Consider the following 25226-nt stretch of genomic DNA (forward strand, 5'->3'; position numbering starts at 1 on the left):
TTTAGAAAACAGTTGATAGTTTGTATTAATGATGCATTAATAAAATATTATCAAAGTTGGTGTGTGTCACACATACTCACAAATGGGCCTGAAGCTGCCACCTTCGAATCTGAAAAGTGTCCCGATAACCTCATATTACCCTGGGAGTGTAAAATACCTCAAACATTTGAGCAACAGGTGAAGCTAGCCATTTCATGCGGCTCCTATGCAGCCGTGACTGGCAGACCGTATCAAACAGCACATACCTTCAGCTGCTTGCAATAGACAGAGTATTGACCGTACTCAACCAATCGGTGCTTGCAAAATGCAGAACACAAAGGAGGGAATTTTACGGGTCCCCTCTTGCTGACAGGAACCTTCTTTCCCACTAAAGTCAATGGAACTTTGAACGGTTCACCGTATATTCTGGCTCCACCCCTGCCACATACAATTCCGCCCAACGTATAATGTTAGATGTGATTTCACAACTGGACAGAATTTGCTGAATTATCCCAAGTGTGTTCAGAGTTACACTAACAACCAATTTAAGATTATCAGTCAGATTCACTGTGTGGCTCACTTATTCTTGCTAGAGGTCACATGTGTCCTTACACAGGGACCTGTCCTCTGCAGGCAAAAAGAACATGTCCAGGCATTGCGCCTCTCCTTTGAATAAAACAAAAGCATAAGGGACCGTAGTCCCCTGGCGCATTCTCAACCAATCAATCATCTCAGCTTCAGAACATCACTGCAGGAGTCCCTCAGGGTAGTGTCCTAGTCTCAACCATCTTTAGCTGCTTCATGAATGACCTTTCTTTCATCATAAGGTACGAGATAGGGATGTTCGTTGATGACTGCACGATGTTCAGTGCCATTTATGGCTCTTCAGAGACAGAAACAGTTCATATCCAAATGGACGATATTCAGACTTGGGCTGACAATTGGCAAAAAGCATTTGCACCACACAAGGGCCAAGCAATGACCATCTCTAACAAGAGAGGATCTATCCATCTCCACTTATCGTTCAATGGCATTGCTATCACTGAATCCCCCGCTATCAACATCTTGGGGGTTACCATTGACCAGAATCTAAACTGGACTAGCCGTACAAATACAGTGACTGCCAGAGCAGGTCAAGGGCTAGGAATTCTGTGCCGAGTAACTCACCGCCCGACTTCCAAACCCTGTCCACCATCTACAAGGCCCAGGTCAGGAGTGTAATGGAATACTCTCCATTTGCCTGGATGAGTGCAGCTCCAACAACACTCAAGAAGATTGACACTATCAGGACAAAGCAACCCGCTTGATTGCTACCCCTTCCACAAACATTTACTCTCTCCACCACCGACGAACAGTGGCAGCCATGTGTACCATCGACAAATGCACAGCAGAAACTCAGCAAGATTCCTTTGATAGCACCTTCCAAACACACAACCACTACCATATAGATGGACAAGAGTAGCAGATTCCTGGGAGCACCACCACCAGGAGACTCCCCTCCAAGTTACTCATCATCTTGACTTGGAAATATATCCCCGTTCCTTCACTGTCGATGGGTCAAAACCCTGTAGTTGCCTCCCTATTAGCACAACAGGTAGGTATACCTACATCACATGGACTGCAGATGTTCAAGATGGCAGCTCACCACCCACCTTCTGAAGGGCAACTAGAGATGGGGAATACATACTGGCCTAGCCAGGGATGCCCACATCCCGTAAATGAATTTTTAAAAACCTTGTCCACCAATGAGCACCTTATCCTCAGGCAATCTAAATTGTTGTTCCATTTGAAAGTTTACATTCTTGTTTCGGTTCTGATGAGTGCAGGATGAAAAGCTTTGACAGCATGTCTCTTTTTTTCAGCAATACTCAAATTTTGCACTGCCAAGCAACAATTAATAAAATATATATTTTAAAGTCGTTTTCACAGTGGCTGTTCACGGTTAATGTCATTCTGCTTCTTGCTGTGAATTAAACCCTGAGCCCGACTGCGGTGAAAAGTGACTGTTTTAATTGAGAAATGGATTCAGTTTGGGCCTTTGGTGTCATCTCTCAGTTAGGTTTTAAAACTCAATTGGAAACAAGAAAAAACTGTTTTTATTTTCCAAATGCATCGCATAATAGTGAGAAACAGCAGCTTTGCCCGACAGATATAAAAACAATATTTTCATAATCGTTCAATGTCGGAAAGCCTTTTGCTAAAAGGATTCAACAAGTCACGATAATTTGATTCCCATTATTAGTACATTCCATATATATCACATTAAAAAGTAAAGATGCATGAACAATTTGTAGAACCCAGAGGAAGGATGAAACTGTCAAAGAATCCGATGCAAGTGCTCTGTACCTGTTGGGATCGATACCGGCAATTACTCAGAGACAAAAAGCGATTGACCAAAGATGTTGAGCCATTAAGCAATTTCAAAGCTGTGTACGTACTGTGGCAAAGTCCTGCCTAATGAAACACTGAACTTTATTATCACAGATTAAATGCTCCGGATTAGTTTTATAACACGTTTAGACTCTGCAAATGTAATGACTCAATTATGTACTTTACTCGAAAAGCTATTTCACTCTGTAACTGGCCTTCATGAGGATTTAACTCGTGACCAGAACAAATTAACCGGCTATGTTTTCCAACTCCAAAATGAAATTAAATAGCTTGGTAAGCACTTTTCCGTGAAGCGTGTGGGCAGCACGGTAGCATAGTGTTTAGCACAGTTGCTTCACAGCTCCAGGGTCACAGGTTCGATTCCCAGCTTGTGTCAATGTCTGTGCGGAGTCTACACGTTCTCCCCGTGTGTGCGTGGGTTTCCTCCGGGTGCTCCGGTTTCCTCCCGCAGTCCAAAGATGTGCAGGTGAGGTGGATTGGCCATGATAAATTGCCCTGCGTGTCAAACAGGTTAGATGGGGTTGCTGAGTTTCGGGGATAGGGTGGAGGTATGGGCTTGGGTGGGTGCTCTTTCCTAAAGGCCGGAGCAGACAGGCTGGGCCAAATATCCTCCTTCTGCACTAAATTCTATGATTCTAAGCCATTGCTCTTGAGTGCTGTTTTATACAAAGCTGAGCTAAAAACAGGAAATATTCAGCACAGCAGATAGCATTTGTGGAGAGAGACAGAGTTAATCTTTCTGGTCGATGACCTTTAGTCTGGAGTACACTGTCAGAAAAGTCCACTTCAGAGAACAGATTATCACCACCCATTGGGAGTTTAGCAAGCAGTCTTGCTTTGTGTAACAGTTGGATTGCAAACCTTTTTGAAGCTGTCCTTGCTCTTACAGTGAGTATATTGGTTTTGATTGCTGATGGTTTAAGAGCTCCTGACCAATGGGAAGCTTTTCTTTATAGTGAGTCCCTCTTGGTAGATTGTCCAAGACAAATGCTATACTTAGATCTTTGTTTTCTCATTCCGCTTCTGCTCTCTTCCACCATGCACCGTTTACAAGTTCAGGGAACCACCAAGTTGTTCTGTCTCAGACTGCTATTAGCGCTTAGAAAGTAAAGGAAAGGGCTTGTACTAAAAGTACCTCTTTCACAGCCGACTAATGAAGTACTTTTAAAGTGGAGTCACTGTTGTAAGAGCAGGATGGAACAAAGCTTTACATTGCTACACTTCAGTGAGGTGCTGAACAGCCACAGTGCTCTCCAGCTCTTGGCCAGCAGGGACATGTACTTTCCTCAGACCTCCTCACCCACTGTCATGACTTCCCCCCCACCCCCCCCCCCCACCCCTGCTGCTTCCTGTCCTGTTACCCCAGTCTGCCCCTATACAGCTGCAGGTGGGGCAGTTTCTGACAGAGCCAGCATAGGCTCTGAAGACCAGAGAACATTGACCAAGAAAAGCTTAGCAGTCAGAGCAAAGAAACAAGCAGCTCTGCAGGAACCATGAAAGCTGTAGCCATGGGACAAGGTGTTGCATCCCCTGACACTGGGCACATCAAATAACACCTTGTTGAAAGTGATCAGCAAATCCAAGCTACTTTGGGTCCACGGTGACAGGCAATCTGTCCCTCGATGCACACCTCGCTACACACATGGGTAAAGCAGTTACCACCTTTGGCCGACTCATGAATGTGTCTGAAATAGCACATCAAACTGACCCTCTGGGTTAAGCTGATTATTTAAGACCTGAGTTCTCAGCACATTTCAGCATTGCTGTGAAACATGGATGACTTACTGCTATCAACAAAAGAAGCTCAGCAAAGTCCATCTTCGCTTTCTGTGATAATCAAGGGGAATCCAAAACAACTGTCACACCAGCAGGATTTACCCACTCGATTATCGCTGACCCCCTCCGCCCAACACCCCCCCCCCCCCCCCCACTCACCCCCACCCACCCCTACCCCACCACCACCCCTGTCAGTAAGGTAACTATGCAATGATGGAATCCCATTTGAATTAATTTACATATAAGTAGCAGCGCACCCCGCTGGACTATCCATCCTTCATACAAAAGTCCCCTTCCCCCGATGGCGTGAGGGGATGCGCCAGGATTGCTGACAGGATTTTACAAGTGGGCAACTGGCAAACAGGAATCTATCCAGGGCACACAGGTATGTATAGGCCCCAGTTTGAACGGTGGAGGGGTCATGCAACGGATGTACCCTGGCAGTGCCCCCTCGCAATACCCCCAACAGTACTGGGACTCAGCAGTACCACTAGGGTGCTTGTGGCTACTTCCAGGAACACAGGCGCGCAGAGACCACGGTGACGCAGGTCTCAGTTGAGTGATGTGGGGGGGAAAGGGGCCTGTTTCATATCCTGGGGGTCACAGGGAAGGCGAGCGGGGAGGTGGCCCCCAGACACTGAGTATCTTTGATTGAAGGATCACTCTTCCTCCCTTGACCCCCCCACCCCAGGATGGGACAAGCTTGCCACACAGTTTTAGTTGCAATGCATGCCACAGGGATCCAGGTCCACCAGCAGTCGAGTTAATACTAACGGTGGTGGGATGAGGTGTACATCACCAATGACCAGTGGTCATTAACTGGCTACTTAAGGGCCAGGTGGTGTTCCTTGGTGGAGGGGATGGCAGAGGAGGGAATGTTTTGTGGGCACGGGGAGGTGTGGTCAATGGTGGGGTTGTTACGAGGAGGTTAGTTTGTGGGTGGGGCAGGAGGGGTTCCCTGGTGGGGCATTTTGTGTGGTGGGTGGGGGGATTGTTGTGGGGGGTAGGGGTTGGAGTGCTTTTGTGTTTGGGATGGGTGTTCAGGTGGGAGGGTTCTATTTAACATTTCTTGTAGTGGGGCACCCTTTAAAAACAGCATCCTGATCTTTTAAAACCAAAGTTTCTGTCAGGACGGGTTCATTCAGACCCTCGCCCCCTTCCCCCCATTGCCAGCAGTGTGCCATCATGGGGCCACCCCTTCATTTGTTCAGCTATAAGTCAAACAATACGGTGGAGAAATCTGGCTTTGGGGTTGACGGCTTCCTCTCCGCTTTTTCCCGCCCTCTGCGGCCATTGAATCTGACAGCAAGCACCTTGCTCAAATCAAACAAACTACTGAACAAGATGCAACTCTCCAAGAAATAGCGATGAAAGGATGGCCTGCAAGCCTCAAGAATGTGCTTGTGGTTGCAAGAACAGGGGCATTTTTACATGCGGGTGACAATGGGAAATTGGGTCCAGAAGTGAGATCGAAGATGTAGCAGGAAATTTAATGGTTAAACATGCTGAGGGAAAAGCTGCTAGCATGGAGTCAGAGGGATAGGCTCATACCTGCCATGAGTTACATTGTCCCATCCCAACTATATTTACTCTTCAGGCCGTAGCACACTCTCTCACAGTTGGGACTTAACCAACCCCTTAACACAAATACCTTTGCCCAGCATTAATCTAATGTCACTGAAAAATTAAATTAAGCCCACCTAAAACTATACTTCATTTCTAGTGATTACCAATACAAATATAAATCCCGTAAAGCTACCTTTTGCTTTCCGAACATCTCCCCCCTTCAAAAGATAAAAATCTTCATAATCACGATTATGAAAACCTCTTTGCACTGACTTAAAGTGATAAATTCCTGATCACACAACTTATTACATCACAGAAGCACAGTTTTTTTAGTTAAATAATTACACATATTATTTATAATTACAATAACTTAACCACAAAAAAAAAAAAAACTTTAACACTTACTCGGCTCTACACATGGTAACATTATCAGAACTCAAGTTTGGTGTTTCTTTTTCTTCTGATTCCAGTTTTCATCTCAGAAAAGAATGCTTCATTTAAGCCTGCGGCACAATTGTCCTTTTGGCTACTTGTGGACAAAGTTCCATTCTCAAGCCCACTTTCCAAATTCACAGGGGGTAATGTTGCCTTTCAATTTCGCTGAGTCAAAATGTCATTTTTATGCATCAAAATTGAATTTCTTCTCACATAAAAAAATCTCTTTTGGCTGTTTCAAGAATGCTGTTAAGGAGCTTGTGTTCACTCAGAATGATTTTGCATTCTTGCTTCATCTGCTCTTTGAACATTTTGGGATCTTGTTGTTTCTCTCTGTCCCATTTCAACTCATTTGAGCCATTTCAATCATTTCCTCTCCCTTAAGTTTTACAGTTGATTTTGACCCTTCAGCTTTTTGGCACATGTTCTGAGCTTTCACAGTCCAGTCCTCAGGAGAGTGTGAAAGCTCTTTGGCAAACTGTTCGCCTTGCCTTTCTTCCAACTATTGCACTTTGTGTATTATCCCCAACAAACATTTTTAAATCAGAGTCTCTGGTCATTGACTCAAAAAGATCACTTTGCAATTTCAGTATTTATGCTCGACAAATCATGCTTTCCAATTTTGAAGGAGCCTCAGTTGTTTTCTCATTGTCCATTTCCGACTTTGATGCATCAGTAACATTACTTGGATCAGTTCTTTGCTCAACTGGTACACTATTCGGCAATGAGTTTGTATTCATAGGAACAGCCTTTGAATTGCGACACTCCATACCATCCACCCTTCTTCTTCATTTCCTCCATTTTGCTTTGAAGTTCAAAATACTCATTGTTCTTCTCACAGCCAAGTTCTAAAAATTAGTCAGTTTTGCTTATTAATTCTGCATTCAACAAATTATTCTGATTTACCAAATATTCCTTTTTAATTGAAAATCAACCTTTGCCAAGTTTGCTTTTTCAGGTTTATCTTTTAGACAGTTCAATTCCTCAGTCAAATGTTCCCATTTCCTGACTGATTCTCAATTGTTCTTATCAGTTCCCTTTTTTCATTCGTAAACTCCTCTTTCATACATAAAAGTTGGTTTTCTGTGTTGAGGGTTTTTTCCTTCAATTGCTTGTTATCTGCAATAAGTGCCTCATGTTTCTCCACAGCAGTTTTAAAAAGTTTGTTGCGATCACCATGATCAACTGCCTGTTGCAATCATATTGTCATCATATTGCTGTCCCCACAAGCCAAATTTCTGACGAGGATGAAACTTTTCCTCCAATCGGTAGTTTCGGAATAATTCCCTCTGTAACAGTTCCATTTCCAAAATTACTTATTGAATTCACATTACACAAAGAAATAGGTTCATCCCTTCCATTAATACCTCTTACTAATACTTTTTCCTCAATAAAACTTCCTGGAATACAAATTGCCACCATCAATGATTGATCTTGGGTCACTGTCTGTGCGGAGTCTGCACGCTCTCCCTGTGTCTACGTGGGTTTCCTCCAGGTGCTCCGGTTTCCTCCCACAAGTCCCAAAATACCTGCTGTTCGGTGAATTGGATATTCTAAATTCTCCCACTGTGTACTGTTATTGAAAGTATGGAAAGATGTGTCATTTGAAACATGGAAGTCTGGCAATATCTGGTCTGAGAGAAACATGAGAGAATACAGGGAAATATCCCACAAAGGGTTAACAGCAGCTGCAAAGAGCAGGATTGTAAAATGCAGATATCCTTGGTCAAGCAGGCTTAGCAAACAAAACACACAGGATTTTGAATGAAGCCAAAAACAATGGCTCACACCTTCATTGAAAGTAACTATCTTAGTAAGGATCTGGAAAAGCATGGATGAGGTTCAGTTGAATTTGGTGACAATTCTCAGTGTGAAATTTTGCTAATACCAGGTAAAGTAAAGAAAACTGGAGACTATCAGTCTACGAGAAACATAATTCAAAGCCAATATCAAAGTCAAAATTATGAGCCGAGGACACAATTGGAAAATAAAACTATAGAAATGACAGGAACCAAACCAAAAGTAACACCTCTTGAAGTCAAAGCATTTTTGAATATCGCAAAGGACACAATGTAATCAGATTTATGAGATGAGGTTATGTCAAAATGAATACTTAGTTGGATTAGACTGTTTAGATCAAAGATACTTTTTACAATCAAAGAAAATCAAGAGTTACTTTACAATAAAGTCATAAAAACTAGATAACTGTTAGAAAAATATATAAACTCGAAGAAAGGGAACAGCCAGCAGAGCCAGCTCTCATAGCTCGGTACATGGGAAAGATAGGACACAGCAACCAAGCTCATCATTCTTTACATCTAAAGAAGACCAGATTTTAAAAAGAAGATTGATTGTCAAGTTGGGCCTGAAGGTCCCTTCAACCAAGCAGAAGGATCCAGAAGCAAGATCTTTTTACTTTTCTGTAAAGACAGTGATTGCATCTTTTAAAATGAAAAAAATATATAATAATAAAATAACTTAAAAGTTTTAACCTGAAACAGTGGTTATTAGCCTACTTTACTTCCTTAGCAACGCAGGACCCAGGATATCAATGCTACTGAGGGGTAAGTACGTAAAATTCTTCGGTGATGGTATGGGTTATACCGGGGGATAACTTGAAAATATAGTTTGACCTGAATAGCACCCACTGAAGCCTGTGTCGGAGTCAGGGGGTGAAATTCTCCCCCAACGGCGGGATGCCCGCCGACTGGCGCCAAAGCCGGCGCCAATCAGACGGGCATCGCGCCGGCAAAAAGGTGCGGAAGTCTCCGCATCTTTGGCGGCCTAGCCCCAACATTGAGGGGCTAGGCCGACGCCGGAGTGATTTCCGCCCCGCCAGCTGGCGGAAATGGCGTTTGTTGCCCCGCCAGCTGGCGCGGAAATGCGGCGCATGCGCGGGAGCGTCAGCGGCCGCTGTCAGTTTCCCAGCGCATGCGTGGGAGCGTCAGCGGCCGCTGTCAGTTTCCCGCGCATGCGCAGTGCGGAGAGTCTCTTCCGCCTCCGCCATGGTGGAGGCCGTAGCGGAGGCGGAAGGGAAAGAGTGCCCCCACGGCACAGGCCCGCCCGCGGATCGGTGGGCCCTGATCGCGGGCCAGGCCACCGTGGGGGCACCCCCCGGGGTCAGATCGCCCCGCGCCCCCCCCCCCCCCAGGACCCCGGAGCCCGCCCACGCCGCCTGGTCCCGCCGGTAAATACCAGGTTTGATGTACGTCGGCGGGGCAGGCAATTCCTGGGTGGGACTTCGGCCCATCCGGGCCTGAGAATCCAGCGGGGGGTCCCGCCAACCGGCGCGGCCGGATTCCCGCCCCCGCCCAATCTCCGGGAGCGGAGACTTCGGCGGGGGCGGGGGCGGGATTCACGGCGGCCAACGGCCATTCTCCGACCCGGCGGGGGGTCGGAGAATGACGCCCAGGGAGTGAGAATTCCTGTTCACCATTAAGAATATCGACCCATTTTTTGGTATGGGGGAATTCTAAGAATAGTGGTAAGTTTTTAACTTCATGGCGCCCAGCGTGGAGGCCTATAATATTAGAAGTTTCTAGGTAAAGCGAGGCTAGAATATTAGAAGTTTCTAGTTAAGAAGAGTGGGGCTAGAATATTAGAAGTTTCTAGTTCCCAAACAACGGTTAGAATATTAGAAGTTTCTAACCGGCACAAAGGCGAGAATATTAGAAGTTTCTAGTCTATGTGTGAGTCAAACTTCACCTGCCGAGTTTAGTTTGGAAAGTCATGTGTGATTGACTTTTGTAAGGATCAAGGGGACATAAACCCCAGGTTGGGTGTAAAAATCAGTAGACTAGAAGATACTGACCCTGAGAAAAAGTCTGCAAGACATCTTGGTGACAGCACTAAAAATCTTGCATCCATTGCTTGTAAAAGGAGGCCAAAAAATAAATCATCCTTAGGGTGAGGCAGATTGTGAGGAATCCTAGAGAAATAGGGCGCGGCTAGAAACCTTTAGAGACCAATAACTAATCGACCCTTAACTAAAACAGGAAGATAGTGCCTTAGTTAGCCTTGGATAGGGCCCAGAAAGGGTACTTATCCTTAATTTCAGAGTGCACCTGAAAGGGACAACCAGGAACAGAACTTAGAATTCCGAAAAATGGCAATTAGGGTAATTCTCTTGCCCTGGAATACAGTCAAGAGAGATGAAGCAATGAAACAAGAATGTAAGAAATTAAAAGAGCTAAAATAATCCTGGAAGAAAGAGACGTATCAAGACGGAGACATCTCCTTCTTTGTTAGAGTGCAATATAGAGATATAGTACTGATTAACTTACTTACCTTGCAGGTCAGCTGTTTAGGTCGGGAGTGAGAGCTGGGACCTTAGAATCAGCGCGGGAATTTGAAAAAGCGCGGGAGCTGCGAGGCAGAGGGGACCGTTTAAAAGGACGCTGCCTGGGGTGAGGTAAGTACTGATTAACTTACTTACCTTGCAGGTCAGCTGTTTAGTTCGGGAGTGAGAGCTGGGACCTCAGAATCAGCACAGGAAGTCGACCCGCGGACTTCTGGGAAGACCCTTACCAATAAATTCTGGTGGAGAGGAAACCCGAGACACTACACGTGTAGTGTCTGCCACCCGCCCTCCTCCTCTAACCTAATAATAAAACCCATTGGTGTGAGGTAAGTACCATATTTTATTATTGTTATTAATATTTTTTTTTATATAAAAAATTTAATTTAGTTGTTAGCCAGATCTTGGTAGAAAGTTAGAGGGATGGCAGGGAAGGGAGTGCAATGTTCCTCCTGCAGGATGTTTGAGGTGAGGGATGCCGTTAGTGTCCCTGCTGCTTTTACCTGCAGGAAGTGCTGCCATCTCCAGCTCCTCCAAGACCGAGTTAGGGAACTGGAGCTGGAGTTGGAAGAACTTCGGATCATTCGGGAGGCAGAGGGGGTCATAGATAGCAGCTTCAGGGAATTAGTTACACCAAAGATTGGAGATAGATGGGTAACTGTAAGAGGGACTGGGAAAAAACAGTCAGTGCAGGGATCCCCTGCGGTCGTTCCCCTGAGAAACAAGTATACCGCTTTGGATACTTGTGGGGGGGATGACTTACCAGGGGTAAGCCATGGGGTACGGGCCTCTGGCACGGTGTCTGTCCCTGTTGCTCAGAAGGGAAGGGGGGAGAGGAGCAGAGCATTAGTAATTGGGAACTCGATAGTCAGGGGCACAGATAGGAGATTTTGTGGGAGCGTGAGAGACTCACGTTTGGTATGTTGCCTCCCAGGTGCAAGGGTACGTGATGTCTCGGATCGTGTTTTCCGGGTCCTTAAGGGGGAGGGGGAGCAGCCCCAAGTCGTGGTCCACATTGGCACTAACGACATAGGTAGGAAAGGGGATAAGGATGTCAGGCAGGCTTTCAGGGAGCTAGGATGGAAGCTCAGAACTAGAACAAACAGAGTTGTTATCTCTGGGTTGTTGCCCGTGCCACGTGATAGTGAGATGAGGAATAGGGAGAGAGAGCAATTAAACACGTGGCTACAGGGATGGTGCAGGAGGGAGGGATTCAGATTTCTGGATAACTGGGGCTCTTTCTGGGGAAGGTGGGACCTCTACAGACAGGATGGTCTACGTCTGAACCTGCGGGGCACAAATATTCTGGGGGGGAGATTAGTTAGTGTTCTTTGGGGAGGTTTAAACTAATGCAGCAGGGGCATGGGAACCTGGATTGTAGTTTTAGGGTAAGGGAGAATGAGAGTATAGAGGTCAGGAGCTCAGATTTGATGTCGCAGGAGGGGGCCAGTGTTCAGGTAGGTGGTTTGAAGTGTTTCTACTTCAATGCCAGGAGTATACGAAATAAGGTAGGGGAACTGGCAGCATGGGTTGGTACCTGGGACTTCGATGTCGTGGCCATTTCGGAGACATGGATAGAGCAGGGACAGGAATGGATGTTGCAGGTTCCGGGGTTTAGGTGTTTTCGTAAGCTCAGAGAAGGAGGCAAAAGAGGGGGAGGTGTGGCGTTGCTAGTCAAGAGCAGTATTACGGTGGCGGAGAGGATGCTAGATGGGGACTCATCTTCCGAGGTAGTATGGGCTGAGGTTAGAAACATGAAAGGAGAGGTCACACTGTTGGGAGTCTTCTATAGGCCTCCAAATAGTTCTAGGGATGTAGAGGAAAGGATGGCGAGGATGATCCTGGATAAGGGCGAAAGTAACAGGGTAGTTATTATGGGAGACTTTAACTTTCCAAATATTGACTGGAAAAGATATAGTTTGAGTACATTAGAAGGGTCGTTTTTTGTACAGTGTGTGCAGGAGGGTTTCCTGACACAGTTTGTTGACAGGCCAACAAGAGGCGAGGCCACATTGGATTTGGTTTTGGGTAATGAACCAGGCCAGGTGTTGGATTTGGAGGTAGGTGAGCACTTTGGGGACAGTGACCACAATTCGGTGACGTTTACGTTAAGGATGGAAAGGGATAAGTATACACCACAGGGCAAGAGTTATAGCTGGGGGAAGGGAAATTATGATGCCATTAGACGTGACTTGGGGGGGATAAGGTGGAGAAGTAGGCTGCAAGTGTTGGATACACTGGATAAGTGGAGCTTGTTCAAGGATCAGCTGCTGCGTGTTCTTGATAAGTATGTACCGGTCAGGCAGGGAGGAAGGTGCCGAGCGAGGGAGCCGTGGTTTACCAAGGAAGTGGAATCTCTTGTTAAGAGGAAGAAGGAGGCCTATGTGAAGATGAGGTGTGAAGTTTCAGTTGGGGCGATGGATAGTTACAAGGTAGCGAGGAAGGATCTAAAGAGGGAGCTAAGATGAGCAAGGAGGGGACATGAGAAGTATTTGGCAGGAAGGATCAAGGAAAACCCAAAAGCTTTCTATAGGTATGTCAGGAATAAGCGAATGACTAGGGAAAGAGTAGGACCAGTCAAGGACAGGGATGGGAAATTGTGTGTGGAGTCTGAAGAGATAGGCGAGATACTAAATGAATATTTTTCGTCAGTATTCACTCAGGAAAAAGATAATGTTGTGGAGGAGAATGCTGAGCTCCAGGTAAATAGATTAGATGGCATTGAGGTACGTAGGGAAGAGGTGTTGGCAATTCTGGACAGGCTGAAAATAGATAAGTCCCCGGGACCTGCTGGGATTTATCCTAGGATTCTCTGGGAGGCCAGGGAAGAGATTGCTGGACCATTGGCTTTGATTTTTATGTCATCATTGGCTACAGGAATAGTGCCAGAGGACTGGAGGATAGCAAATGTGGTCCCTTTGTTCAAAAAGGGGAGCAGAGACAACCCCGGCAACTATAGACCGGTGAGCCTCACGTCTGTCGTGGGTAAAGTCTTGGAGGGGATTATAAGAGACAAGATTTATAATCATCTAGATAGGAATAATATGATCAGGGATAGTCAGCATGGCTTTGTGAAGGGTAGGTCATGCCTCACAAACCTTATCGAGTTCTTTGAGAAGGTGACTGAACAGGTAGACGAGGTAGAGCAGTTGATGTGGTGTATATGGATTTCAGCAAAGCGTTTGATAAGGTTCCCCACGGTAGGCTATTGCAGAAAATACGGAGGCTGGGGATTGAGGGTGATTTAGAGATGTGGATCAGAAATTGGCTAGCTGAAAGAAGACAGAGGGTGGTGGTTGATGGGAAATGTTCAGAATGGAGTTCAGTCACAAGTGGAGTACCATAAGGATCTGTTCTGGGGCCGTTGCTGTTTGTCATTTTTATCAATGACCTAGAGGAAGGCGCAGAAGGGTGGGTGAGTAAATTTGCAGACGATACTAAAGTCGGTGGTGTTGTCGATAGTGTGGAAGGAAGTAGCAGGTTACAGAGGGATATAGATAAGCTGCAGAGCTGGGCTGAGAGGTGGCAAATGGAGTTTAATGTAGAGAAGTGTGAGGTGATTCACTTTGGAAGGAATAACATGAATGTGGAATATTTGGCAAATGGAAAAGTTCTTGAAAGTGTGGATGAGCAGAGGGATCTAGGTGTCCATGTACATAGACCCCTGAAAGTTGCCACCCAGGTTGATAGGGTGGTGAAGAAGGCCGATGGAGTGTTGGCCTTTATTGGTAGAGGGATTGAGTTCCGGAGTCAGGAGGTCATGTTGCAGCTGTACAGAACTCTGGTACGGCCGCATTTGGAGTATTGCGTACAGTTCTGGTCACCGCATTATAGGAAGGACGTGGAGGCTTTGGAGCGGGTGCAGAGGAGATTTACCAGGATGTTGCCTGGTATGGAGGGAAAATCTTATGAGGAAAGGCTGATGGACTCGAGGTTGTTTTCGTTGGAGAGAAGAAGGTTAAGAGGAGACTTAATAGAGGCATACAAAATGATTAGGGGGTTGGATAGGGTGGACAGTGAGAGCCTTCTCCCGCGGATGGAAATGGCTGGCACGAGGGGACATAACTTTAAACTGAGGGGTAATAGATATAGGACAGAGGTCAGAGGTAGGTTCTTTACGCAAAGAGTAGTGAGGCCGTGGAATGCCCTACCTGCTACAGTAGTGAACTCGCCAACATTGAGGGCATTTAAAAGTTTATTGGATAAACATATGGATGATAATGGTATAGTGTAGGTTCGGTGGCTTTCGTTTCGGTGCAACATCGTGGGCCGAAGCGCCTGTACTGCGCTGTATTGTTCTATGTTCTATGTTCTATGTTCTATCCAGTCGGGATTCTTAAAGCACTTTGTAAATTTGCATTTGAAAAGCAAGCTGAATCACTAATTTTTTTTCGGACACAGACAGAAGCATGCAGCTGCTCAAGTGGGCAAAGAGTGCTCGAAACTGGTTAAAATCATTGACGAAGAAAACATGAAAGAAATAATACAGGTCCCTAGTGAACACAAAAGTACGTCTGAAGTGGCAAACAAATATAGTAAACAGCTGCAGAAAAATGGAGCTTTAGAAATGGAAAATGCCGAGGAATCAGTCCTAGAATCAGATAGCACAGTGAAAACAGTAGGCTTTCAAACAAATGCGCCAGGTAAAATCGAAGAAAAATGGGAGCAGACGAGACTTATAAAAAAACTGTACGTAGGAGGAAAGCAGATCCACTTAGTGGAAGGAGACTTTACAAATGCCCAAAAGGACGGACAAGTTAATCCTTCCAATAGAAAGGGGAAATTAGGGGCAGGAATTTCAGGGGTATTGGCTCATAGATACAATCCGGAGTTACAGCTAAAAATGGATGAAGAGGGAGTTCTAAGAGGAAAATTTAAAGAAGGGATAGCTAGAGCCACAACTCTGAGCCATGGGACAAAGATTATACATGTGGTATCACTAAACAATTCCAGACAGCAGTATAGTATGATGGATGAGACTGAAGTAAGTCAAGCAAACATGGAAGGAATCCTGAGACATAGTGTAGGGAGAGATGTTGATATGACATTATTAGGAGACGGAATATTCGAAAATAACTCAAGTGAATCTCTGAGAGTGATAATAAAGACATGTGCATTAACCCCTCCAGCTAGGGCAGGTCAGATAATAAGGATTTGGCGAGAGCAATGGCCACAATTCGTTTTAGACACAGCAGGAACAAGACAGCAATCTGAATTTCAATTCAACCAAGTGCCAGCGGGGTGTCAGAAACAGAAAAAACACATCCCAGAGCCCCAGATAACCAAGGGAATTCGGACCCCTTTGAAAATTTCCCAAAGGGATACCATTCTCAATACCTAGATTTAAGTCCATTTCGGGAAGAAAATTGGCCTAGGCAATCTGCCACACATAAAGAAGGAGCATTTATAGATTATTTTTTTGAAACACAAGAAAATGAAGAGGAACAAAGTCTAGTTGGGATTATTGCGCCTCCTGCGCTGGGACAGGAAGAATCCTCATCCTCATCAGAGAATGAGGAAATATTTAAACCAAGGAGAAGAAAATTCTAAACCATTAGAAATAGGGGGTTACAGCGATTACTGGAAACAACAACAACCTTCCACTTATCGATCAATAAATAAGGATTTACCGCATTATATGTATAATCCAAAGGCAAAAATGGTACACCACAGAGATCAGGAAGGATGGGAAAGGGAGGTCATATCTAGGGGACATAAAATAGGAGAAATATTAGGTGGAAGTCAACAAATTGATTCTACAAAATTACTGGGATTACCAAACATTACCACCAAAGCTAAAATTTGGTAAACGAACAAAGGGTATGATAGTTTCGGAAGAGCCATAAGTAGAGTAAGGAACAGCACAGAAACACAAGGCCAGATAATAGCAGCATTAAGACCACAAGAAAGGATACAGAATCTCCCAAGACCCCGAATAACTGCACCTACTCCCATAGATAGGGTAAGTTTTGTTCCACGGGATAGCCAAGTGCCAATTGCAATGTTTGATGAATATATAGAACCGTTGGAAGATTTTGTACAACAGGGTAACCCCTATCTTGAAGAAGAACCGGTACAACGACAAATCCATTTCTCAGAATATAGGGAACCAGATAGAAGTGCCCCTTTAAGAACGCCGTGCCCTAGAAGTGAGAAAGTAGTTCGGTCATTTACACCAGGCCCAGAGGAAGGACAGGGAGGTATGGTACCGTATAAAATAGTAGCAGCAGTAATGAAGACAGCAGGCCCAAAGAAAGATGGGGAGAGTAGAATTGAGTATTCACAGAGGGTAAAACAGTTAGCGAAGAAAATGGGGGCATCAGGAGAATCCACCAAATTGATTGATTTATATACAGAGGGAGAAACAGTTACAGGCGAAGTCTCAGATTTAATAAATGAGTTAGATTTGGGAAATAAGAGGGCTAAATTAATGAAAGAAATGACAGAGGCAGCATATGCAGAGGAACACCTCACAACATATGTCAACCGAATATATGAGGTTAATAAGGAAGAGGGGGCCTTTGTAGTCAGATTCCTGAGGGAATTAGGACCCAAGATTCCAGGAGGGAATAGCTTCTCAACAATACGCCTAACAACCCCCAGAAAAGAAATAGGAAGAGAACTGGTCAAATTTGATTTGGCAGGCAAAGCAATTAAGGATAAACAAACAAAAGGGGAACAAAGAAGAGCAGCAGCTGCCCAAAATAATGTTTCAACACAAAATGCTCAGACCAGACAACCGAATCGACAGATACCCAACAAAACGGGACAAAATCTAGCCCAACCAGCAATGCCACAACACGGGTATAATCTGCGGTCACAAGGACCACCCCCACCACAAAATCTAAATTACTTACCAAGTGAACAATTCCTAGCCCTCAGTCGGGAGGAAAGAGACAGATTCATTGAGGATAGGAGAAGAAGAGCAGCTGGTCAGGGGAGGATTGAGCAAGGTAGGTATCAACCACCAGAGTGGTACTCGGGAACCTCGCGAGGGGGATTCCGAGGAAGAGTCAGAGGAGGCCCTGGTATAAATTGAACAGATTTGGCTTCTCCCCTTAAACAGGCTAACCAAAATCAAACAATCGAAACAGAAAAAGGGGAATTAATAGTAGAATACAGAGGAAAGAGATTTATTGTGGACACAGGGGCTGAGGTATCAATGATAAGGGAAGAAGCTGGAAATCTTACAGGAAAAGAATACATAGTAGAAGGAGCATTAGGGAATAAGGATATTAGACCAGAAATTAGATTAGGAGAATTATTTGCAATATCAGGAAATCAGAATCTGATGGCAGGAAAAGAGTTAATAAAAATAGATACAGGAAAAATAAGGATATTAAAGCCAATTGATAACATGGCGGAAATAAGGAAACAGAAAGAAAAAAGTATTTTAAATGACGAGGCTTGGAAGAAGATGGAAGAAGTATGAATGGGAGCAAACCTAGCAATAGGGAAGAATGACACAAGTTTAATTAGCAAGAGGTTCCAACACACAATACACGGAAGACAACACAGATCTCAAAAACAGTATCCTTTGACCTGAGGAGCTAAGAGTGAGCTGGAGATAACAATCAAGGAATTAGAGCAGCAGGGGATTATTCAAGAGGTCACATATGCCTCGACAAATAGTCCAATTCAAGTACAAAGTAAACCAGATAGTACATTTAGGATGGTAACAAATTACAAAGCTCTAAATGAAGTCACGAAAAAGGATAAGTGATATTTGATAAATCCACAAACTACCTTAGAGCAAGTCGCAGGAAAAACTTACTTAACTAGTATAGATCTGGCGAATGGATTCTGGAGTGTTCTATTAGACCCAGACAGCAGGGAGAAAACAGCATTCACCTTCGGCACTAAGCATTACGTATATTGTAGACTGCCACAGGGATATGTTAATTCTCCAAATCATTTTCAGGCAATAGTCAGGGAACTGATTAAAGACGATTTGGCTTTAGTATGTATCGATGATGTATTAATTGGAGATGACGATCAGGACAAACATGTGGAAAGAGTGGCCAGGATTATTAAGACACTTAGTGAAGCAGGCTTTAAAATAGGACTAAAAAAATGTCAAATTGGGAGAAGCAAAGTCAACTATTTAGGTTATTCAGTATCAAAGGAAGGTAGGGAGGCCAGTATTGAAATGAGGAAGAAGGTAGCTGAAATTACTGCGCCCGTCTCGAGAAAAGGGGTTCAAAAAATAATGGGAATATTGGGATATTTAAGGCCAGTAGTGAAGGACTTCAGTCTTTATGCTAAACCCATTTATGAAACGTTGAAAGGTGATTTTATTTGGACCAGCGAGGCCCAGAGGGGGTTAGATCAGTTAAAGAGAGCATTTGCAATATCGGGACCATGAGTTGGGAGGCAAGAAGAGGATGATTTAAGCATTAAATTATATATATATATAAAAATAGATATGGTACGGTGCTCGCTAATCATAGCAATGAGACACCTATCAAACATCTGACAGGTAACTGGTTGAGAGCTAAACAAAAATTTTCAGACATCGAGAAATGCCTGGCAGCTATAACAAAAAGAATAGCAGAGATAGAAAACTTGTTGGTTGGTAAGAAAATTTATGTCACATCTGAGTTTTTGGAATTAAAAGAGCTAACTGAGAGACAGATTTGCCAGCAAGGTGCAAATACAGCTCGTTGGGAAAGATGGGAAACCATTCTTCTAAACCCAGACTTAATGTTTATTCATAACATTAAAAAGGGACAGAAACTTGATGTACCAGTTAGTAAAACAGGGTTGGTGAATGCTTGGGTATTATAGACTGATGGTAGTAAAGTTAAGGAGGACGAAGAACAAGCCAGATGGGCATTCATTTTTTAAAATTCAGGAAAGAAAGTAGTGGAGGAACAGGGAATAATCATTGGGTCAGCTCAGACAGCTGAGGTAGAGGGAGTATTGCAAGAGTTAAAGGAGTGTCAGCAGAGAAAGCTGCAGGAAGTAACCGTTGTCATCGATAGCTTTTTTGTGCAGCAAGGATTGGAGAAAGAATTTAAGTTTTGGAAACTAAATGGTTGGACGAACGGTAGAAATAAACTACTGGAACAGAAAGAACAATGGAAGAGATAGATAAAATTTTAGCAGATATGGAAATCCAGACAATTCATCAAAAAGCACACAGAAAAGGAACTGGGGAGCTGTGTAAGGGGAATCAGGAAGTGGATGAATTAGCCAGACTTAGAACGATAATCTGACTCTTGGGAACACAGCGGCCGACCTTCAAATGGTAATTAAGCAAATACATGAAGCCACAGGGCATGGAGGTCATGTTGTAGTCGCAAGGGAGTTGAAAAAGTTAGGAATTAAAATAGCCTATTGGAGACAACACTTAGCATAGAATTTACAGTGCAGAAGGAGGCCATTCGGCCCATCGAGTCTGCACCGGCTCTTGGAAAGAGCACCCTACCCAAGGTCAACACCTCCACCCTATCCTCATAACCCAGTAACCCCACCCAACACGAAGGGCAATTTTGGACACTAAGGGCAATTTATCATGGCCAATCCACCTAACCTGCACATCTTTGGACTGTGGGAGGAAACCGGAGCACCCGGAGGAAACCCACGCACACACGAGGAGGATGTGCAGACTCCGCACAGACAGTGACCCAAGCCGGATTCGAACCTGGGACCCTGGAGCTGTGAAGCAATTGTGCTATCCACAATGCTACCGTGCGGCAGTCAGGAGAAAATGTGAAAGATGTATGGCCTGTGGAGGACAGAGAGGGAATAAAACACATGGGAGCATAAAAACTGAGAAACCAATGCAAGAATGGTCATTAGATTATGCAGGATGGCTTTTTCCCAGAAGCAGCAAAGGTAATTTGTACTTTTTAGTCAAAACCGATAGCTGCACGGAAGAAATTGACCTCAGAGCAACCAGCAAAGCAAATGGAGCCACTACCAAAAAGGTATTGGCAGAAATGATGACCTCAAGAGGTCGGCCAGAATCGATACGGATGGACAATGCATCGCACTTTAGAAATAATACCGTTATTAACTTTTGTGCTGACAGAGGAATAGCAATCAATTGGGCCGTGAAATATGCGCCGGAGAGTAATGGAATGGCTGAGAGGTCTGCAAGAAAAGTAAAGGATTGGATAATAAAGAATCAGAACGATAAAGGCTGGGATAAAGACATTGAGAGAATAGTATTTGATCTTAATAGTAATCTCGGAACCTCTGTCTCCCAGGGATAGGTGGACCCAAGTGAATCTGGAAATTATCAAGTAGGAGAGGAAGTGTGGGTGAAGCTACCAACTAAGACTGCAGGGAAAATAATCAGTGAAGCTGCGAAATGTAAAGACAAGATTGTTCAGAATCTGGGTAAACATACAGTTGAATTAAAGAAGCATGGTGTCTGGAGCAAAAGAAATTGTATCACAATTAAAACACATGACCCAATTGCTGGGAAGACAGTGAAGTAAAACCCATGAGCAGCATTGATTGGACAGATGATGAAGTTAAAATGTCATGTTTGGAACTTACCTTCATAAAAATCCGGTCGTAATCAAAATAAAGTAATTAAAGTAAACGCAGTAGCAATATCAGGAATGTATCAGGGTAAGGTTTTGACCAAATTGGATCACTGAGTGAGCAAAAGAGGAGGAGTTTAAGATTCTTCAAATCTCACTCAGGGGTGCAATGAAAGAAAGAGGAGGCTTAACAGGCTTCAATTGTATGAAGGATATAAAGGATAAAGAAAATAAACCACTTTAAAAAAAAGGAAAGAAATGGTAGCAAAAGAAATCCGGAAGTCCTGGAGACGGCACTTCTTGAGTGTTCAAACGGAGATAGAAAGTACAAATTAAAGAATAGGGCCCTCTCCGCACTTGACCTGTTCATTTGATTTTTCAGAAAGAAAAAATAAATAACAGACAAACCAGTTCACAAGAAGGAAGAGAACTGCACTCCAGAGAAGAATGTTTTAGACAGGATTGGGGAGAAACTAATGATACAATTGGCTACATATTTGAGGGAATTAAATGACAGAGCCCGGAGGAAAACTTTATAGGTTAGAAACAAATCAAAATATCAAATTATTACTGAGCAGTGAAACCTCCGCCGCTAATTGGACATCAGCTGATGGATGATCTGCGGTCTCCACGGGGTATGTACTACGTGGTGGAGTTATTAAGGGTCTCAGCAGACAGCAGCGACTGACGAGGAACCCCAATATGATAAATGACAAAAGTTTAACAATTTTTGTAGCTTGATGCCACGGTGGGAAAATTGTTACCAATGCAGCAAACAATATTGCATTGACGAGCTGTAAACATTATTAAAGAAGAAATGTCATGTAAATTGGTAGGCACTGTTATGTATGTATGATAATGGGGGGTATGTGTGCCGTTCGAGAACTTGATCAGCATTTCTAAACTGTGTGAATGTTTTAATGGAGGGGGAATAATGGTAGTTTAGTCTGTTTTCGTGATTTAACTACATAGAACATCACAAATAATATTGATGTTGTTTACACACCATATTTAGTATGTAATGACTATTGTCCCAAAGACACAAAGGGATGTGTAGATATTGTACTTTATTTTTAGTATTGGAATTGTGATAACAGTTGCACATATGTAAAGTTGTAACGTGGTCTATTTGTGTGGTTAGGTGATGAGTAATGTGTTAAAATAAGACTTAGTTTTTTTTTTAAACTGTGTATTTAACAAGAGGGAGAATTTATTTGGAGAAAGAAAAGTGACAGTTCAATGTGGTTTTGCGAATACTGTGCATATTATATTGCAAATGTTGTCATGGAAAATATACACTTTCACGTTGTAAGGGAAATGATAGCAGATGAAAAGGATTTGAAGGAAGTTTGTCAGAATGATATTCTCTCATGTACACCAGGGGCTGGCAGACATCCATGGTTCAGGACAATGTTAGACATTAATGTGGAGAAGGCAGGGATAGAAGCAGGATCAATTGAACCTTTTAAAGTAATGAAGCAAGGGAATCAGTGGGTGGTACATGATATCATAATTTACCATTCCGATGAGAAACGGTAAGCAATTTGGATGACAGCAAAATGGGACACTTAACAGCCAGTGATGGACAAAATACCTTTTTGGTTACTGATGGGCTGAACAATGGCTCACACCTTCATTGAAAGTAACTATCTTAGTAAGGATCTGGAAAAGCATGGATGAGGTTCAGTTGAATTTGGTGACAATTCGAAATGTGAAATTTTGCTAATACCAGGTAAATTAAAGAAAACTGGAGACTATCAATCTACGAGAAACATAATTCAAAGCCAATATCAAAGTCAAAATTATGAGCCGAGGACACAATTGGAAAATAAAACTATAGAAATGACAGGAACCAAACCAAAAGTAACACCTCTTGAAGTCAAAGCATTTTTGAATATCACAAAGGACACAATGTAATCAGATTTATGAGATGAGGTTATGTCAAAATGAACATTTAGTTGGATTAGACTGTTTAGATCAAAGATACTTTTTACAATCAAAGAAAATCAAGAGTTACTTTACAATAAAGTCATAAAACCTAGGTAACTGTTAGAAAAATATATAAACCTGAAGAAAAGGAACAGCCAGCAGAGTCAGCTCTCATAGCTCGGTACATGGGAAAGATAGGACACAGCAACCGAGCTCATCAGCGAATACATCTAAAGAACCCGTACCAGCCTCCCCGAAAAGGCGCCGGAATGTGCCGACTAGGGGCTTTTCACAGTAACTTCATTTGAAGCCTACTTGTGACAATAAGCGATTTTCACTTTCATTCATTTCAGACGACCAGATTTTAAAAAGAAGATTGATTGTCAAGTTGGGCCTGAAGGTCCCTTCAACCAACCAGAAGGATCCAGAAGCAAAATCTTTTTACTTTTCTGTAAAGACAGTGATTACATCTTTTAAAAAGAAAAAAAATATAATAATAAAATAACTTAAAATTTTAACCTGAAACAGTGGTTATTAGCCTACTTTACTTACTTAGCAATGCAGTAGGTAAAATTCTTCGGTGAAGGTAAAATAACTTGAAAATATAGTTTGACCTGAATCGCACCCACTGAAGCCTGCATCGGAGTCGGGGAGTGAGAATTCCTGTTAACCATTTAGCATATCAACCCTTTTTTGGTACAGGGGGAATTCTAAGAATAGTGGTGAGTTTTTAACTTCAGTACCCGAACATGCGCTGGAATGTGGCGACTAGGGGCTTTTCACTGTAACTTCATTGCAGTGTTAATGTATGCCTATGTATGCCTACTTGTGATAATAACGATTATTATCTGCTCCGAATAATAGCTCTCGTAACATTTTAATCTGTTTACTTATTTTGTTTTTTGGGGTTTTGGAACCAGATCCTGACATTCGTGGACCGACCTCTCATTTAATGCACTACCCCCTCTCACTCCCTCCCCCCACCCTTCCCACACCACCGACCTCAACCTGAACCGCAGCACGGTAGCGTTGTGGATAGCACAATTGCTACACAGCTCCAGGGTCCCAAGTTTGATTCCAGCTTGGGTCACTGTCTGTGCGGAGTCTGCACATCCTCCCCGTGTGTCTGTGGGTTTCCTCCGGGTGCTCCGGTTTCCTCCCACAGTCCAAAGATGTGCAGTTTAGGTGGATTGGCCATGATAAATTGCCCTTAGTGTCCAAAATTGCCCTTAGTGTTGGGTGGGGTTACCGGGTTATGGGGATAGGGTGGCGGTGTTGACCTTGCGTAGGGTGCTATTGGCCATTGGAGACCCTGAGGCTGTTGGGTAATGGTCAGGATGATATTTCTTCATTACATAATAATCTACACATACCACTTCCAACAATGAGGCACACACCTCATTTGCTTTACCAACCAGTCTACTTTGTAAAGTAATATCTAAATTTATTTTGGCCATTTCATCTGTTCAGTTACCTGTTCAATAGTATTAAAAAAATGCTTCCACCGAAGGGGAGTGGGGTCAATCTGCAGGGGTGGGGGGGGGGAGGGGGGGTGGGGGGGTGCGGAGAGATCAGCCCGGTGGTTGGGATGATTTGGTTCAGGGCGGAAGGATCAGTTTTGGGGTGTCTGGTTGGGCTGGGAGGGGTGTTAGTCAAATTGGGCTGGGATGTGTGCGGGGTTTGGGTTGGGGTGTCGGGTGCGGCCAAGCTGGGTGTGGTGGTGGTCAGGGCAGGAGGTGGTTCACTTGGGCCGGGGGTGGGATGTCGGATTTGGCTGGGGGATTCAGGCCTGGGGGGGGGGGGGGCGGTGTCGGGTTTGGGGGGGGGAGGTGCCAGGTCGGGTGAATGAGTCAGGTCGAGGGTGATGTGGTGTGTCCTTTGGGAGTCATGTGTATTGGTGGGGTGTCCCGTGTCATACTGGGTCTGGGTTTTTTCAACAGTTACTCTGGAGTTGAAGTGATTTTTTTTCCCTCTAACTCTTTCAGAGCAGCTATCAGAGTAAAACTGGCAGAACCATCTAAAGTTAGTGATATAAATCTCTTCATCCCATCATAATCGCTCAGTGGAAGTTAGCACTTCTGGGCAATTACCGGGAAAAGCCTTATATGGGAACCTCTTAGGATGATTCTCCAGCACATCATTGAGTTGCCTCCCAAATGTGACGCTGGGCAACTAGGACGTTATGGGGTAGTAAGTTGAAATGGCAGACAACAGAAAGGTTGTGGTTTGAGTGATGGTGTTCTATAAAGCGATCACCTAGTTGCAGTCTGCAGTTGGTCTCCCCACTGTTGGGGAGTCCGCAATGTGAACAGTAAAGATAGTAGACTCAATTGAAAGAAATGAAAGTAAATCATTGC

The 25226-nt window shown here is 43.9% G+C and overlaps 1 protein-coding gene and 1 long non-coding RNA gene across 8 annotated transcripts in view; one reads left to right on the plus strand and one right to left on the minus strand.

Annotated features, from left to right (window-relative positions):
- Nucleotides 1-25226, minus strand: part of LOC140384679 (leucine-rich repeat-containing protein 4C-like) — a 1407047-nt gene that overhangs the window by 894519 nt on the left and 487302 nt on the right. The window lies entirely within an intron of this gene.
- LOC140384933 (uncharacterized) lies at nucleotides 3192-23350 on the plus strand. 2 transcript variants are annotated; one of them, XR_011933226.1, is made up of 3 exons: nucleotides 3192-3258; nucleotides 10442-10558; nucleotides 23223-23350. It is a non-coding gene; the product is annotated as an uncharacterized lncRNA (long non-coding RNA). The 2 variants fall into 2 exon arrangements; XR_011933227.1 differs by lacking the exon at nucleotides 23223-23350 and adding an exon at nucleotides 14846-14946.

Source organism: Scyliorhinus torazame, chromosome 10 (genome assembly GCF_047496885.1).
Source record: "Scyliorhinus torazame isolate Kashiwa2021f chromosome 10, sScyTor2.1, whole genome shotgun sequence".
Taxonomy (NCBI): Eukaryota; Metazoa; Chordata; class Chondrichthyes; order Carcharhiniformes; family Scyliorhinidae; genus Scyliorhinus; species Scyliorhinus torazame.